Source organism: Cetorhinus maximus, unplaced genomic scaffold, assembly GCF_964194155.1.
Source record: "Cetorhinus maximus unplaced genomic scaffold, sCetMax3.hap1.1 HAP1_SCAFFOLD_971, whole genome shotgun sequence".
Lineage (NCBI taxonomy): Eukaryota > Metazoa > Chordata > Chondrichthyes > Lamniformes > Cetorhinidae > Cetorhinus > Cetorhinus maximus.
The window spans coordinates 112,850-129,371 of record NW_027596913.1 but is presented as its reverse complement, the minus strand read 5'-3'; the positions used below and the strand labels follow the sequence as shown (position 1 = coordinate 129,371).

Here is a 16,522-nt window from a genome sequence, read left to right as displayed (position 1 = left end):
TACCAAATTGGTCAATTCCTTTTCCTGATCTCCTGTTGATTTGGACATTCTGAAATTATCATCTCAGACTCACTGATGACAAGTTGGTGACAAGGACTCACGGTCAGTGGGAAGTGATTCTGATTTCAATCCTGAACTATGATCTCCACAAGGAAGCACTGAACGGTCTCTTTATTTAAGAAAGGATGTAAATGCGTTGGAAGTTCAGAGAAAGTTTACCATACCAATACCTGGAATGGGTGGGTTGGACGGACTCGAAGAGTAAGATCCTGAGGGGTTTTGACAGGGTGGATGTGGAGAGGATGTTTCCTCTTGTGAGAGAATCTAGAACTTGGGGCTCATGGTTTAAAAATAAGAGGTTGCCCATTTAAGACAGAAATGAGAAATTTCTCTCTGAGGGTTGTCTGGAGGATCAGAATCCCCTCCAACTGGGAAACATACGAAATTAAAAATCCAGACCCACAGACCTGTTTTGACTTCATTTTGAAGATATAAAATACAAAATTTTTATTTGGAACAATATACTTTCATAAAATATTTGAAAAAACATTACAAGGCATTTCAAAATGGCCATCACAAAAAATGCAATCATATTCCACTTTTCCACACAGGACATGAGGTGTTTCAATGGAATCAATATTACAGACATTTCAATATGGTCATTACCGAGAGTCAGACAGTGCAAAGCTATTCACTTTATCGACATACATCATGTTAACACTCTGAGGTGCTTCAATACAATGATGATATATTTAGTATTCACTGTACACTTTCCGTCTGAGTCGTACAGCCCGAGGGGTCTATACAATTCCCAGCCCCTCGGTGCACTGTAGCTGAAAGGTCTTAGACAGCGACCTTTCCCCATTGCGCCTTTGTGGCGGCTGCCCCCAAGCTCCACTACATCCCTCAGCACGTAGTCCACGGTGCCTCATTGTGGGTGGGGGGAGAGAGAGTGATGGGGGGAGGGCTGGCACCCGCAGGGCAGTGGTGGTGTTGGGGGGGGAGCCTCCACAGCGCAGAGGGTTATACGTTCATATGTAACAATCATCCATTCTGGGCTGATTTTCCCCTCCCTGACACAGGCTCAGTGCTGGGGAAACTCAGTCGGTGCTGGACAGTCCCGTTCCCCAGAAGGTTTTGTTCTCCAGCCGCTCCATCCTGATGCTCAGGTGCTGTTGTCACAAGGCCCCGTGTTTCATCTGGACAGGTCACCCCTGTCAAAGGGACATCCTTAGATGCTTCATTTCGATTGTTCGAGTGTCGATTCCTAGGAGAGAAAAACCAGCAGAGTTCAGGTGACATTAAAAGAATCCAACACTTTGGACAAGTGTGGAAAGGAGCCGTTCAGGAGCACAGACCGATTAAATTACACTCAACATCCTGGGTACCAATAGCAGCTGGAAAATGGGTCACAGGAGCTGCACGGTGATGGAGCACAGAGTGTAGAGGAGAGGAGGCTCATAGGGGAGGCAATGGGCAAGAGCTGGACACTCCACAGGAGCTGTGCTGACCGAGGCACCAGACAAATAGAAAAATGCCAGCTCACCCTCAATATTGGAGAAGAAGAAGAATTGATGAGGATCTCGGTTAACACTGAGCTGAAGATGATGGGGATCAGATCAGACACGAGGAGGTTGGGAGTGTCCGGACTCTCCAGACTGATCCTGAAGGATTGAGAGGAGCCACAGATGGACAGGATATTCCTTGATGTGCTCAAGCCCAATCCAGCAGTGACCAAACAGGTTAACAGACACAGAAATATCGCGATGGAGAGTCAGAGGACAGAGTTAGAGAGTCTGTAATAATCTCCCCTCCCCACCGCTGGGTGGGTGAGAGGTGGGCAGGGAGATGGGGATGTTGAAGGAGACAAGGAAATCCAAGATGGCTGCCCCAGTGATGGAAACCACTGATGGCCGGGTCACAGGGTGCTGAGATTGAGCAAGAACTTGCATTTATATAGCAGCCTTATTGTCCAAAGGTGCCTAACAGGGGAAAGCGTGAGCCACATAAGGAGATATTAGGACAGGTGACCAAAGTCTTGATCAAAAGGTGGTAGGTTTTAAAGAGCGCCTGAAAAGGAGAGGTTTAGGGAGGGAATTCCAGAGCTTAGGGCCCAGGCAGCTGACATCACGACCGCCAATGGTGGAGTGATGGAAATCAGGGGATGGTCAAGAGGCCAGAGAGATGAGCACAGGCAGCTCAAAGTGTATCGCTGTACACAACATTTCCACAACACTAAATGTAATAAAACTAAACTGGAATTAACAATGGGAGCCGTGGAACATTCTAGAACTCACCATCTTTGCCGTGTTTGGAATATGAAAACCACAATTACAGCAACAAGAAGAACAGGAATTCCGATTCCCAATCCCACTCTTGCTCCAGTAGAGAGTCCAGAATCTGTGGACAGAATGAAGACATTAACAGACTGGGACACACTAACAAAACTAACAGCAGAGACCTTCAGCACCTAGTGTTTCAGAACCAACCCCAGTACAAACAGATCCCTGGTTAATTCTAGTCCTGGAGGGATGTGGGAGGTTAGATACCAATAATCACACACACACCAGGCCACCCCACAGCTCCGTGCACACACACACTGTCCCACAATGTGATGGATACATGCTTTCCAATCGACATAACTGGACACTGACCAGCAGCAACCTCCCTCCAGTTAAACCCAACAGTCCGATGAAATAGAGCGGGAATTTTAATTAAATCAGGAAAGGAAAGCCACGGGATTGGGTGGAACGCTGATTTACACCCAGGTCAATATTACTCCCCACTGACTTCAACCAGTGTTACACACAATCCCGTCAGTTTCCCAATAGGAGGGTTCGGTTAAAATTGTACCAAGACTTTCCACTCAGGATTCCAGAGACACTAATGCTAGTGGGAAGCAGGAATCCTCAGTTCTGTATCTGAGCGACAGGAAGGTGAGATTCAAAAAACAGAAATAACAATTCCAAGTAGTTTAAGGGCCATGTACAGGTAACAGTGACCCACACCACTCACTCTCACAGAATCATTCTATGGTGAAATATCACACAGCATTTCAAACATTCTAATGTTACTACCTGTCTCTGCAGCATGTTCAAATGTAAGAGCTGAAAACACATGCAGTAGTTTAGAAACAGGTTTACCTGGTACCTGTGTGTGTTCTAAAGAAAACATCATGTGTTTAGTATTGTGTGTGAAACAAACTGCAGAAATGTTCAAAGACTCTATCGGGCTTTAGGGAAACACATCCTGGGAGGAACGGGATTTGGGTCAAACTGATCGGGAAGGATCAGGAACAGGGTCGGCAAAGTGAAAAATCCAACAAGATTGCATTAACTGTGGGGGGGGTAGAATGGAAGTTTTCCAGAGTTACCCTGAGCAGGATCATTCCCAGCAGCCTACATCCCCCTGTGGAGAGAATCCCCCCAGGATCCTGGGTCTACTGGGATACACTTTCAAGGCAAGTGCACTGGGTCTTGCAAAGGCTGCCTGAGAGGTGTGATGGGCCCCACCTCCCCAACATCTGGAGATGGATAGAGCTCTTTGCTGGAGAGTGAGTGCAGCTTGATAGCTCCATTAACTCCTTCCATCACCCAGTTTTTGACAGCTCTGTCCTTCAGGGCTCAGTCTGCTCAGTCAGTGGTGCTATTACTGACCCAGCCTTAGTGATGGACATTGAAGACCTCACTCAGTACATTCTGTGTCCTCGCTACCCCCAGTGCTTCCTCCAAGTGGCATTCAACATGCAGGAGTACTGATTCATCAGCTGAGGGGGGGCAGCTTGATAACTCTGTCAACTCCTTCCATCAGTGAGTATGACTATATCACCCAGCTCTCCCAGCATTACCACTCGTCCCCAGATGTTAGTGAGGGGATATTGCAGAGTCCACTGGGCTGGGTGGGTCTTGGTTGTTTCCTGATTCCATAACTGGGTCACATCCAGTGATCTGTTCAATTTTAGTCTCTTTTTTTCTCATGGTTTGATTCTGATTGAAGTGGCCGAGCAAGTCAGAGGACAGTTAAAAGTCAACCAGGTTATTGTGGGACTGGAGTCACATAGAGACCAGACTGGGTAAGGATAGCAGGTTTCCTTCCCTAAAGGGACATTCGTGAACCAGTTGGGGTTTTACAACAATCCAACAGCTTCAGCGTCACTTTTATTGGAACCAACTTTATATTTCCAGATTTTTATTTAATAAACTGAATTTAAATTCTGGGTGTGCCATGGAGGGATTTGAACTCTCATCCTCTGAATCATTAGTCCAGGCCTCTGTATAACTAGTCTAGTAACATAACCACTGAATGACCTAACCCATACAGAGATTAAATACAGAATACCTGAAACAGAAACCTCTCACCTCTTAGAGAGATGACCAAGATCAGTTTGCTCCCAATAATAGCCCACACTCGTGTTCCTGTAAATCTGACACTGATACTGGTTCTGGTCAGACTTCCTGAGGTCAGAGATCAGAACCAACCAGCTGCCCTGTTCCAGTTGATCTTTGAACAGTTTTGTTCTGTTTCTGAACCATGGGTCTTGTCCTGTCAAATCGTCATTCCCAGTGATGAACTTGTGTAAATGTTCATGCTGAGATGTCCCCCAAATTACCAGTAAATCTGAGACTGGGACATTGCGTTTGTAGGTACAGGGCAGCACAACCTGCTCCCCAAGGAGCCCAGAAACTGGCACAGGCGAGTCACCAGGGAAAGATTGAAAGTATTTATCCACAGATATAACCTCCCTGCTGGTACATTACATCCCAAGCTTCACATGGTTACACTGCGATGCTTGATTTACAAGAAGCACTGACCAGTAAATCACTGCTTTCATTTCTGTGGGAAGGTTAAAGCTCAGGCATTAAGGGCCTTCAACTAAACCCAGCTTGTGCTGGAGATTTGGGATCATGTACATCCACCAGAGAAGGCAAATGGCAACCTGGGTTTCTCATCCCATAAAAAAGATGGCCCCTCAGGGAGAAGCCAGAGGGAGTGGCACCGCCCCATCTGGCACTACCCTAGGAGGTGTTGTGCTCAATTTTCCCCATGTCTATTGGAGGGGGATTTGGCCCCATGACCACTTGACTCAGGTGAATGTTGAAGCCACTGAACCACAGCTGACACCTCATCTAACATTATAAAATTTCACACGGTATTACCTTCGGTTGTGTTGTGTTGTTTATGATGATCAACTGCAGGAGTTACACTTGGGTCTGGGGTTCGACAAACTGGAATAGAAAACATTACAGCTCAAATGCGAATTAGATCCACTATTTAACTTAAGCATCTCCCCCCATTCAGCTAATCTACTGCTGAAGCCCTCATGTCTGCGTTTATTACTTCCAGACTCAACTATTCCAATGTTCTCCTGGGCAGTGTCCCACATTCCACCCTCTAATCTCCAGCCCATCCAAAACTCTGCTGCCGTCATATCCTAACACCCACACCAAGTCCCTTTCACACATCACCCCCATGTTGCTCACTGATATACATTAGCCTCCGGTCCAGTAATGTCTCAATTTTAATATTCTCATCCTTGCTTACTAATCCTTTCATTGCCTCCCTATCTCTGTAACCTCTTGTCCCTCCAACTATCCTTATCTCTAACTTTCTCCAACCCCTCAAATCCTCCCCATCTCTCCACTGTCTTCCAGCCCCTCCCTGTCATTGTAACCTGCAACCTTCACTACAACCCTCTGAGATCTCTGCGCTCCTCCAATTCAAGCCCCTGGAGCATCCCCCGTTTTCCATCGCTCCACTAATGGCGGCCGTGCCTTCAGCTGCCTGGGCGCTAAGCTCTGGGACTCCCTCTCTAAACCTCTTCGACACTGTCTGTCCTTGTTGAAGATGAGCCTTAAAACCGACCTCTGACTGAGCTTTTGGTCACCTGTTCCTAATGTGGCTCAGGGCCAAATCTGGTTTTATGAAGCTCCAAAGTTGAGATTTAACAAGGCTAAAAATGCTCTTTCAATTAGAGTTTTTGAAAGTTGGATAAACACCTGAATGGGGAAAGAAATCTGCAGAACTGTGGGAAAAGAGAAGGGGACTGGGATTAATTGAGTAGCTCTTCCTCAGAGGCAGCACGATGGGCTGAATGAACTCCTATGTTGCACGATTTTCAGTCACCACTCACACTGTAGATCTAAAGGCAGTCATCCATTTATTTACTCAAATAGTGAGCGTGGGTAACATCACACTAAAGGGCAGCTGGAACACCAGCTCTGGTTGGATGTACTCCTCCAGGTCTGATCACATGACCACGTTAGAGACATTGCTGCAGGATGACAGATTGGGACCTGAATATTAAAGGGCTCATGAAATTTAAGATGGACAGGAAGCTAGGAAAAGGTGGAGGGGTGGCTCTGTTAATTAATTGCAGTAATAGGTCATCCCTCACTATTGTGCTAAATTCAGGAAACCAGGATGTAGAAACGGTGTGGGTCGAGATGAGAAATGATAAAGGCAAGAAGTCATTTGTGGGAGTGGTGTACAGTCTCCCTAACAGTGACCACACAGTAGGATGGAATTTAAAGGAGGAAATAATGGGAGCTTGTCAGAAAGGCACATGGGGACATTTTAATCCGCATATAGACTGGAAAAAAATCAGATGGGCAAAGGTAGCCTAGATGAGGAGTTCAAAGAAAGTTTTTGGGAAAGTTTCTGAGAACAGCATGCTCTGGAACCAACCACAGAGCAGGCTATACTAGACCTGGTATTGTGCAACAAGATAGGATAAATTGTTATCCTCATAGTGAAGACACCCTTAGGTGGCAGTGATCATAATATGATTGAAGTTTACATTCAGTTTGAGGGAGAGAAGAGTGGGTCCAAGGCTAGTATTTTAAACTTAAATACGGGCAATTATTTGGGAATGAAAACAGAGCTAGTTAAAGTGAACTGGAAAATAAGGCTAAGGGATAGGTCAGTAGAGATGCAGTGGCAGATATTTGAAGGGACATTTCAGAATACACAAAATAAATACAGTCCAATGAGAAAGAAAAATTCCAAGGGGAGGACACACCATCCATGGTTAACTAAAAGAGTTAAAGACAGTATCAAACTTCAAGAAAAATCATAATTGCACAAAGATGGGTGGCAGCTCAGAAGATTGGGCAGAATATAGAGAACAAAGAATGACAAACAGGTTAATAAGGAAGGAAAATTAAGAGTCTGAGAGAAAGCTAGTTAGAAATATGAATACAGATAGCCAGAGTTCCTATAGATACCTAAATAAGAAAAGAATTAACAGAGTGAGCATTGGTCCTATAGAAAACGAGTCTGGGGAATTAATAATGGGAAGTAAGGAGATGGCAGATGAATTGAACAGATTTTGTATCAGTCTTCACTACGGGGGATACAAGTAACATCCCAGAAATAGCTGTAAATCAGGAAAAGGGAGAGAGGAACTCAGGAAAATTACAATCACCAATGAAACGGTAGTGAAAAAATTGTTAAGAGTTGTGGGCTGACAAATCCTTGGGGCCTGATGGAATTAATCCAGGCTGTGGCCCTTTAGTTCAAGCTGGTTTATTTTTCAAGATAACTCCTCAATGCTACCACACAGTGTTCCAACCGTATCTTTCTATTCTATTTAGATGGGATAATCAATGGCCATCACCTGTTTAACTAGCAATTGTTTTTATCAAGGTGATTGCCACATTAATAAATGGGTGGGATGAAACAAGTGGTGTGCCACAGGGATTAGTGCTGGGGCCTCAACTTTTCACAATTTACATAAATGACTTGGATGAAGAGACAGGAGGTATAGCTGCTAAATTTGCTGATGAAGTAAGTTGTGAAGGGGACATAGATAGCTTAAGTGATTGAGCAAAGATCTGGCAAATGGAGTATAATGTGGGCAAATGTGAACTGTCCATTTTGGCTGGAAAAATGAAAAAGCATATTATCTAAGTAGTGAGAGATTGCAGAGCTTAGATGGAGGGATCTGGGTGTCCTAGTGCATGAATCACAAAAGGCTAGTATGCAGGTACAGCAAGTAATTAGGAAAGCGAAGACAATGTGAGGTGAACTGAATATAAAAGTAGGGAGGTTATGCTCCAGTTTAAGGAAGGATGTAAATGTGTTGGAAGCAGTTCAGAGAAGGTTTACCAGACTAATACCTGGAATGTATTGGTTGTCTTATGAGGAAAAGCTGGACACATTAGGCATGTATCTGCTGGATTTTAGACTGAGAGACAACTTGACTGAAACATATATGATCCTATGGTTCAACGTCCTGTCCAAAAGACAGCACATCCCTGTCCCTGAACAATGAGGTTCAAAACCCACACCACAGACCTGAGCTCAAAAAAATGCTGACATTCCCACTGTGGCACTGAGGGAGTGCTGCACTATTGGAAGTTCTGTCTTTTAGTCGAGACATTAAACTGAGGGTCCCTTTTGCCCTCTCCCATGGATGTAAGTGATCCTACAGCCAGTACTGGAAGTGGAATAGGTGACTTCCTCCTGGTTTATTTGGCCATCAACCAACATCCCTAGCAGAGCTGTAGATTACCAGGAAAGATGCAATATAAACACAGGTCTGTCTTTAATGTTGGAATCATCTTGAAGTGATGGGAGAAAACTGAAACTGGAACTTACCTGTCTGAGATACATTGAACTGCTGGTTGGGGGTCTCTCCTCGTGTCGCTATGATTCAGAACATATTTCACTGTCTGTGTGGCCTCATGACACAAGACTTAATGGCATCCACACTTCAAGATAAACTGGAACATCCTCATTGTTGTGATTGAGTTTACTTCAGTAGCAAGGACACATTCATGACTCCATTTAGTTGCTGTTGGTCTTGGTTCAGTGTCTGAGACGCACTGAACATCCTCATGACTGTGGCTTTTTCACCAGACACTTTTTTCCCTCTTTATTACAATCCCTTGCCGCTTCCCATCCCTTGTTCCCTCTACCCCGGTGAGCGTAGGTGAGAATTCCAGTCTCTGATACTGGGTTGACATCCAGCTGGGAACTGGTGTCTGATTGAAGTGGAAATCAACCCATCACCCATTGTATCTACCCAGACACTCCTGGTAGCAAATTGTTAGTCAGGATAAGGACTTGTCCATATAAAAAATATTCCTTATGGATCACAATCTACTGGACGTAAAAGGAATCTTTACAATGAAATATTAATTATCGAGATGGGAGCGTCTTTGGCGAAGGCCGACGTTTATTGTCCATCCCGAGACGCCCCTTGAGGAGGTGGTGATGGGCCGCCTTCTTCACCCGTTTCAGCCCCGTGTGGTGAAGGGGCTCCCACGGAGCCGTTAGGGAGGCAGTTCCAGGATTTTGACCCAGTGACGATGAAGGAACGGCCGGTATATCTCCAAGTCGAGGCGGTGTGTGTGTGACTGGGAGGGGAGCTTGGAGGTGATGCTGTTCCCAGGCTCCTGCTGCCCTTGTCCTTCTCGGGGAGGCTGGAGGTTGTGGCTTTGGGAGGTTTTATTGAAGAAAGTGGGACTGGGAACAGAAGAGAAAGAAAACTTGTTATAATAAAAGCAAAAATACTGCAGATGCTGCAAGTTTAAACTAAAAACAGAACAGCTCTGAAAGCATCAACATTAAACTGGAATCATTAACTGTTTCCCTCCTGATCTGCTCAGTGTTTCCAGAATTTTCCAATTTGACTCAAACAGATGACGTCATCCACCCACAGGAGCGAAACCAGAGACAAAAAGCTGCCGGATCGCCGTGTCAATCAGCGCTCACCCCGCCCAACACAAATCAGGATCCAATCAGCTGCTACGCCGCCCTGTCAATCAGCGTTCACCCCGCCCAACACAAATCAGCATGCAATCAGCTGCTATGCCGCCTTGTCAATCAGCGCTCAACCCGCCCAGCACAAATCAGGATCCAATGAGCTGCTACGTCGCCCTGTCAATCAGCGTTCACCACGCCCAACACAAACCAGGATCCAATCTACTGCAGGATCGCCCTGTCAATCAGCGCTCACCCCGCCCAACACAAACCAGATCCAATCAGCTGCCGGGACGCCCTGTCAATCAGAATCTCCACGTTTACTGCGGCCATTTTCTCTCGATGTCGTTTTTTTGCTGATCCTGTTCCCGCTCCAAACCTGACAGTTTAATCCGGTATCAGCAGGAGGAACCGCCCGGTCCCCGCTCCAACTCCAGGTCCCCGCTCCCCACTCCCGGTCCCCGCTCCCCACTCCCGGTCCCCGCTCCGGTTTTCACTGAGGGACCCGCAGCTCCTTTTCCATCCATTTCCACCCCCCCCCGGATAAAGAGTTAAATCCCGGTGAAAATAAAGGAAAGTTTCCCCCCGGATCCCCCTCCCTCCCCCCGGGTGTGAGACACTGACAGGACCTGCAGCTCCTTTCCATCCATTCCCCGAGAGAGGGATCCGCTCAGAGCCGGGGACAGGGGGACAACAGGAGAGACACATCCACCGGGCCGAATGGGAAAGAGGCGGGGCCTGTATCCGGCTCCATTCAGACAGGGGGGGAGGGATCATTCCCAGACTCTCCTCCCTCTCCCCCCGGGGCTGAAATGAACAGTTTCCCGGGAGCCGGCACCGGGATTGTAGAATTAATCCAATCACCACAGGATAAAAGCAGCTTTTACCCTGGCTTTTCCTGACAGAGGCTGGGTCATTATTCCTCACTCCCCCCCCTAACTCACTGTGACAATGGGACAGTCCAGGCTGCTGGTGACGTCAGATGGTGGTTCTAGCTCCAGTGGGCGGGAACCTCCCTCGGGGTATTTCTTGGAACAAACAACAGCAAATGAATTAACCAATCACAGCAAAAGAGGCGGTTCAGTCGTCATTCCATTCTGATTGGGGATTGGACACTGGGTTTATACATCGGCCAATAGCAAGTGCATAAAAGACAAAGACTCAGTGACTGTCTCAATTGAGACAACGTAAATCTACAGAGCGTTCAGTCCCTCCCTTTAACCACTTAACTCGTTTGTTTCATTCTCTCTTTCTGGGCGCACCCGCTCCACTGAATAAACCAGGAAAAACACCCGCTGCAGTGAGAAAACCGCAGCAAAGACTGAAATATCCGAGCAGCCAGAGATATGTGGCTTTCAGCTAAATTATATACCAAATAAACAATCCCACAGTGACTCGGGACTGAAAACCCCCTCCTGTAGCAACCAAGAGCGGATGGATAAATCACAAACAGATAAAAACAGAGAGTTCAGTCAGATAGACCCAGAGTCTGGTTCCTGTATTAAAGGGGTTCAGTCAGGTAAACCCAGAGTCTGGTTCCTGTATTAAAGGGGTTCAGTCAGGTAAACCCAGAGTCTGGTTCCTGTATTAAAGGGGTTCAGTCAGGTAAACCCAGAGTCTGGTTCCTGTATTAAAGGGGTTCAGTCAGGTAAACCCAGAGTCTGGTTCCTGTATTAGGGGGGTTCAGTCAGATAAACCCAGACTCTGGTTCCTGTATTGAAGGGGTTCAGTCAGATATACCCAGAGTCTGGTTCCTGTATTAAAGGGGTTCAGTCAGATAAACCCAGACTCTGGTTCCTGTATTAAAGGGGTTCAGACAGATAAACCCAGAGTCTGGTTCCTGTATTAAAGGGGTTCAGTGAACAAGTTCAGCCAGGTGGAGAAGGATGGAGATTGGAGGAGAAACTGGCAGCCAAAGAGAATATGTGTTTTTGGGGGCTGCAATGTAACTACATTTATATTAAAAGAGAATTTTTCCTTAAAAGGTGTCTGCAATTCAGTTGTCTGGGTCCCAAGCTCTGGAAAACTGATCTCATTTTCCTCCTCTGACTGCATATCTCCAGATGTGGCTTGGTATCAAATTCTCTTTTACCATGTTCCTGTGAAATACCTTGGGACATTTATAAAACACCTTTAACATTATAAAATATAACTTGTTCATGACGAGTTTCAGGAACAAGTCTGGATTCCTGTCATTATTCAGTTGCTATCTCGAAGTGTGAATACTATTTCTATGTTCCAGCATTGTCTCTCCGTTTCTGTGTAAGGGTCTCCACCCTTGAAGAAGTTGAATCGCTCTGCTTGTTCATGCCAAAACCACTTCCACACCAGGACAGGTGAAGGGAGATCACACACTCCCTCCCTCCCGATCCCTCTCCCCACACCTCCCCTTCCCCTAATGCCCAATCACCAGAAAGGCTGACTGGATGATCGTTCCTGGCCTCCAGAAGTTCCCACAGTCACAGATACCAGTCTTCAGCCAATCTCATTCACTTCTCACATCGGGAGACTTACTGCCTGCAGACAGCATGACTTCTGTTCAGGCAGTGACTACCAGAGTCATTAAACATCAGACTGTAGATCCACTCATTTCAGCATCAGCTTATCTTTAATTAGACCTTGCATCAACAACAATATGCAGAAAAGTAAAAAATACACCTGACAGAAACGTATAGACACATTCAGAAAATATTTACATTAGAAGTTTTATACAAACTTTGACAAATATGACCACTCACTAAAAAAGACAAAACTAAAATATACCGGACTTAGGTTCAGTGCTGTGGAAACTCAGTTAGTGCTGGACAGTCCCGTTCCCCAGAAGGTTTAGTTCTCCAGCCGCTCCATCCTGATGCTCAGGTGCTGTTGTCACAAGGCCCCGTGATCCATCTGAACAGGTCACCTCTGTGACAACTTAAGATGCTCCATTTTGAGTGATCTGGTGTCTATTTTGTTTCCTAGGACAGAAAATCCAGCAGAGTTCAGGTGACATTAAAAGAATCCAACCACTTTGGACAAGTGTGTAAAGGAGCCGTTCAGGAGCACAGACCGATTAAATTACACTCAACATCCTGGGTACCAATGACAGCTGGGAAATGGGTCACAGGAGCTGAACGGTGATGGAGCACAGAGTGTAGAGGAGAGGAAGCTTATAGGGGAGGCAATGGTCAAGAGCTGGACACTCCACAGGAGCTGTGCTGACCGACAGAGGGAGGGCCAGAGGACAGAGTTAGAGAACCCTGCAATAGTCCCTCCTCCCACTGTGAGGGGTGTAGATGGGGACAGGTGGTGTGCACGGAGATGTGGATATTGAGTGAGTGAAGGGAATCCGAGATGGCCTTCCCAGTGACTGAATCATCTAATGTCTGGGTTACAGGGTGGTGGTTTGAAAAGTGTAGGAGGAGACTGAACAGCAACAAGTTGCATTTATATTGAACCTTCAACAGAACATACCCAAGAGCTTATGGAACAAAATTTGACACCAAGCTACACAAGGGTTCAGGCAGTGGAGTAGGCTTTAAAGAGCAAATGGTGTTGTTGGGAGGTAAGGAAGAGAGACAGACACAGACAGGCAGAGGTTGAGGGATGGAATTCCAGAGTTCGGTCCCAGGCAGCTAAAGGCTCAGCCACCAATGATGCAGCGATGGAAAATCAGGGATTCTGAAGACACCAGAATTGGAGGAGTGCAGAGATCTGAGGGTTGTGGGGCTGAAGGAGGTTACACATGGGGAGGAGTGAGGCCACAGAATGTTTGATAAAAGGATGAGAATGTTAAAATCGGTCTATCTCAATCCTAAATAAATTCAAGGATGAACAGCAGCAGATTTACAATCAAACCCTTGTGGCACGGGGACCCCCCAAACGACTGGGTAGTGGGGGGAAGTGGGGGGAGATACCAAAATGAGTGAGTGAGTGCTGAACTGTGTGAAGTGCTGTCTTTCAGCTGAGATGTTAAACTGCCTGCTCGGCTGTCTAGCAGCCTCCTGTGCAGCGAAGTATTCGGGCACAGCACGCCGAAATTATTCACCGAAAACCGGTTTCTGGTTGACTGGGCTGTAGCTGGGCCGGCGGGGCACAGCTGCCGTTCTCTGTAGCCGGCAGAGCCCTGTTGCTGGAGAGTGAGTGCAGCTTGATAGCTCCGTTAACTCCTTCCATCACCCAGTTTGACAGCTCTGTCCTTCAGGGCTCCATCAGCTTGGTCAGTGATGGTATTACTGACCCACCCTTGGTGATGGACAGTGAAGTCCCCACTCAGTACATTCTGTGTCCTTGCCACTCTCACTGCTTCCTCCAAGTGGTGTTCAGCATGGAGGAGTACTGATTCATCAGCTGAGGGAGGGCAGTAGGTGATAATCAGCAGGAGGTTTCCAGGTCCTTGTTTGACCTGAAGCTGTGAGACTTCATGGGGTTCAGAGTCAATGTTGAGGATTGCCGGGACTACTCCCTCCGGACCGTATACCGTACCTCTGGTAGGTCTGTCCTGCCAGTGGGACATAACATACCCAGGGATGGTGATAGAGGGGACTGGGATTCAGGGTTAATTCTGTGAGTATGACTCTGAAACAGAAACCTCTCACCTGTTACAGAAAGATGGATGATATCAGCTTGCTCCCTTACAAAAGCTGCAGCTATTCTCTTGTAGATGTGACGTATATACTGGTTCTGGTCTGTCTCCTTGAGGTCAGAGATCAGAACTGACCAGTTGCCTTGTCCCAGTTGATCTTTGAACAGCTTTGTTCTGTTTCTGAATCGTGGATCTTGTTCTGTCAAATCGTCGTTCCCAGCGATGAACTTGTGTAAAATTTCACTCTTGGCTGTATCCCAGACTGCCAGTAAATCTGAGACTGGGACATTCCCTTTGTAGGTACAGGGCAGCACAACCTGCTCCCCAAGGAACCCAGAAACTGGGACAGACGAGTCACCTGGAAAAGATTGAAAGTATTTATCCACAGATATAACCTCCCTGCTGGTACATTACATCCCAAGCTTCACACGGTTACACTGCGATGCTCGATTTACAAGAAACACTGATAAGTAAATCACTGCTTTCATTTCTGTGGGAAGGTTAAAGCTCAGGCATTAAGGACCTTCAACTAAACCCAGCTTGTGCTGGAGATTTGTAAGCACAGAGCAGCTGGACAGCACTTTGAATCACATGTTCTTCATTCGTACACATGCTGGGAGAACATATCAGGATATTGGTCACCTCCCCTTGGGAGAAAAATCACAGGCTGGGGGTGCACAATGTGAGGTGGAACTCAGGAACAGAAAACTGACCCTGAAATGTAAGATTGGAATCCCCAGTCCAGATGACTCTCCTCCCCATGTTCGTGGACATTCCCAGTTCTATTTGATCCCAGGAATGTCGCAGACTCCTGATCCCAGTGCTGAGGACCCCATCCCAGTCGCACCGGATCCCAGTCACCCATCCCAGTGTCACCGAGTGTTGCTCAGTGACCAAATCCCATTGATCACATCACAGGGGTTAATCTGAAGACATTAACTGCCTTCCTTTCAGCTCTCATGATCATTATTTTATGAATAAACTATAGTTTTGGAGAAACATTTCTGAATGAACATTCCAAATCATTTCAAAATGGTCATTACGCAAAGAGCAATGAAATTCAAATTTGACATAATGTTGCACTTGAGATACCTCAAACCCACCGTGATACAACACTGTCACCCCCTCCAGTCCCTGCAAACCTCCCGATCTCTGTAACCTCCTCGAAACCCCTACAACCCTCCCTAACTCTGTAACCTACTTCAGTCCCTACAACCCTCCCTATCTCTGTAACAACCTCCGACCCCTACAACCCTCCCAACTCTGTAACCTCCTCCAGTCCCTACAACCCTCCCTATCTCTGTAACAACCTCTGACCCCTACAACCCTCCCAACTCTGTAACCTCCTCCAGTCTCTACAACCCTCCCTATCTCTGTAACCACCTCCAACCCCTGAAACCCTCCCTATCTCTGTACCAACCATAGACCCCTACTACCCTCCCAACTCTGTAACCACCTGCAGACCCAACAACCCTCCCTATCTCTGTAACCTCCTTCAGGCCCTACAACACTCTCTATCTCTGTAAACGCCTCCAATCCCTACAACACTCACTATCTCTGTAACCTCCTCCAGTCCATACAACCATCCCTATCTCTGTAACCACCTCCAGTACCTACAACCCTCCCTATCTCTGTACCAACCTCCAACTACTACAACTCTCCCAACTCTGTAACCTCCTCCAGTCCCTACAACCCTCCATTTCACTATAACAACCTCCGACCCCTACAACCCTCCCCATCTCTGTAAACTCCTCCAGAACCTACAACACTCCCTATTTCTATAACCTACTCCAGTACCAACAACGCGACCCATCTGTGTAACCACATCCAGCCCAGCAACCCTCCCTATCTCTGTAACCTCCTCCAGACCCTACAACCCTCCCTATCTCTGAAATGTCCTCCATTCCATGCAAACCTCCATATCTCTGTAACAACCTCTGACCCCTACAAACCTCCCAACTCTGTAACCTCCTCCAGTCTCTACAGCACTCCCTATCTCTGTAACCTCCTCCAGCCCCTGCAACCCTCCGTATCTCTGTTGCTCCTCCAGCCCCTACAACCCTCCCTATCTCTGTAACATCCTCCAGACCCTACAACCCTCCCTAACTCTGTAACCTCTGCTGCCCCTACAACCCACTCTATCTCTGTAACCTCCTCCAGCCCGTATAACCCTCCCTATCTCTGTAACCTGCTCCATTCCCTATAAACCTCACTATCTCTGTAATCTCCTCCAGCCCCTAAAATACCCTCTAT

The 16,522-nt window shown here is 46.8% G+C and overlaps 1 long non-coding RNA gene across 1 annotated transcript; it reads right to left on the bottom strand.

The window, feature by feature from the left end:
• Positions 1–470: 470 nt before the first annotated feature.
• Positions 471–10,406, bottom strand: LOC144675363 (uncharacterized). Its single transcript, XR_013574943.1, has 5 exons — positions 10,330–10,406; positions 8,599–9,468; positions 5,157–5,225; positions 2,298–2,400; positions 471–1,267 (listed from the first exon to the last, which is right to left on the bottom strand). It is a non-coding gene; the product is annotated as an uncharacterized LOC144675363 (long non-coding RNA).
• Positions 10,407–16,522: the final 6,116 nt, after the last annotated feature.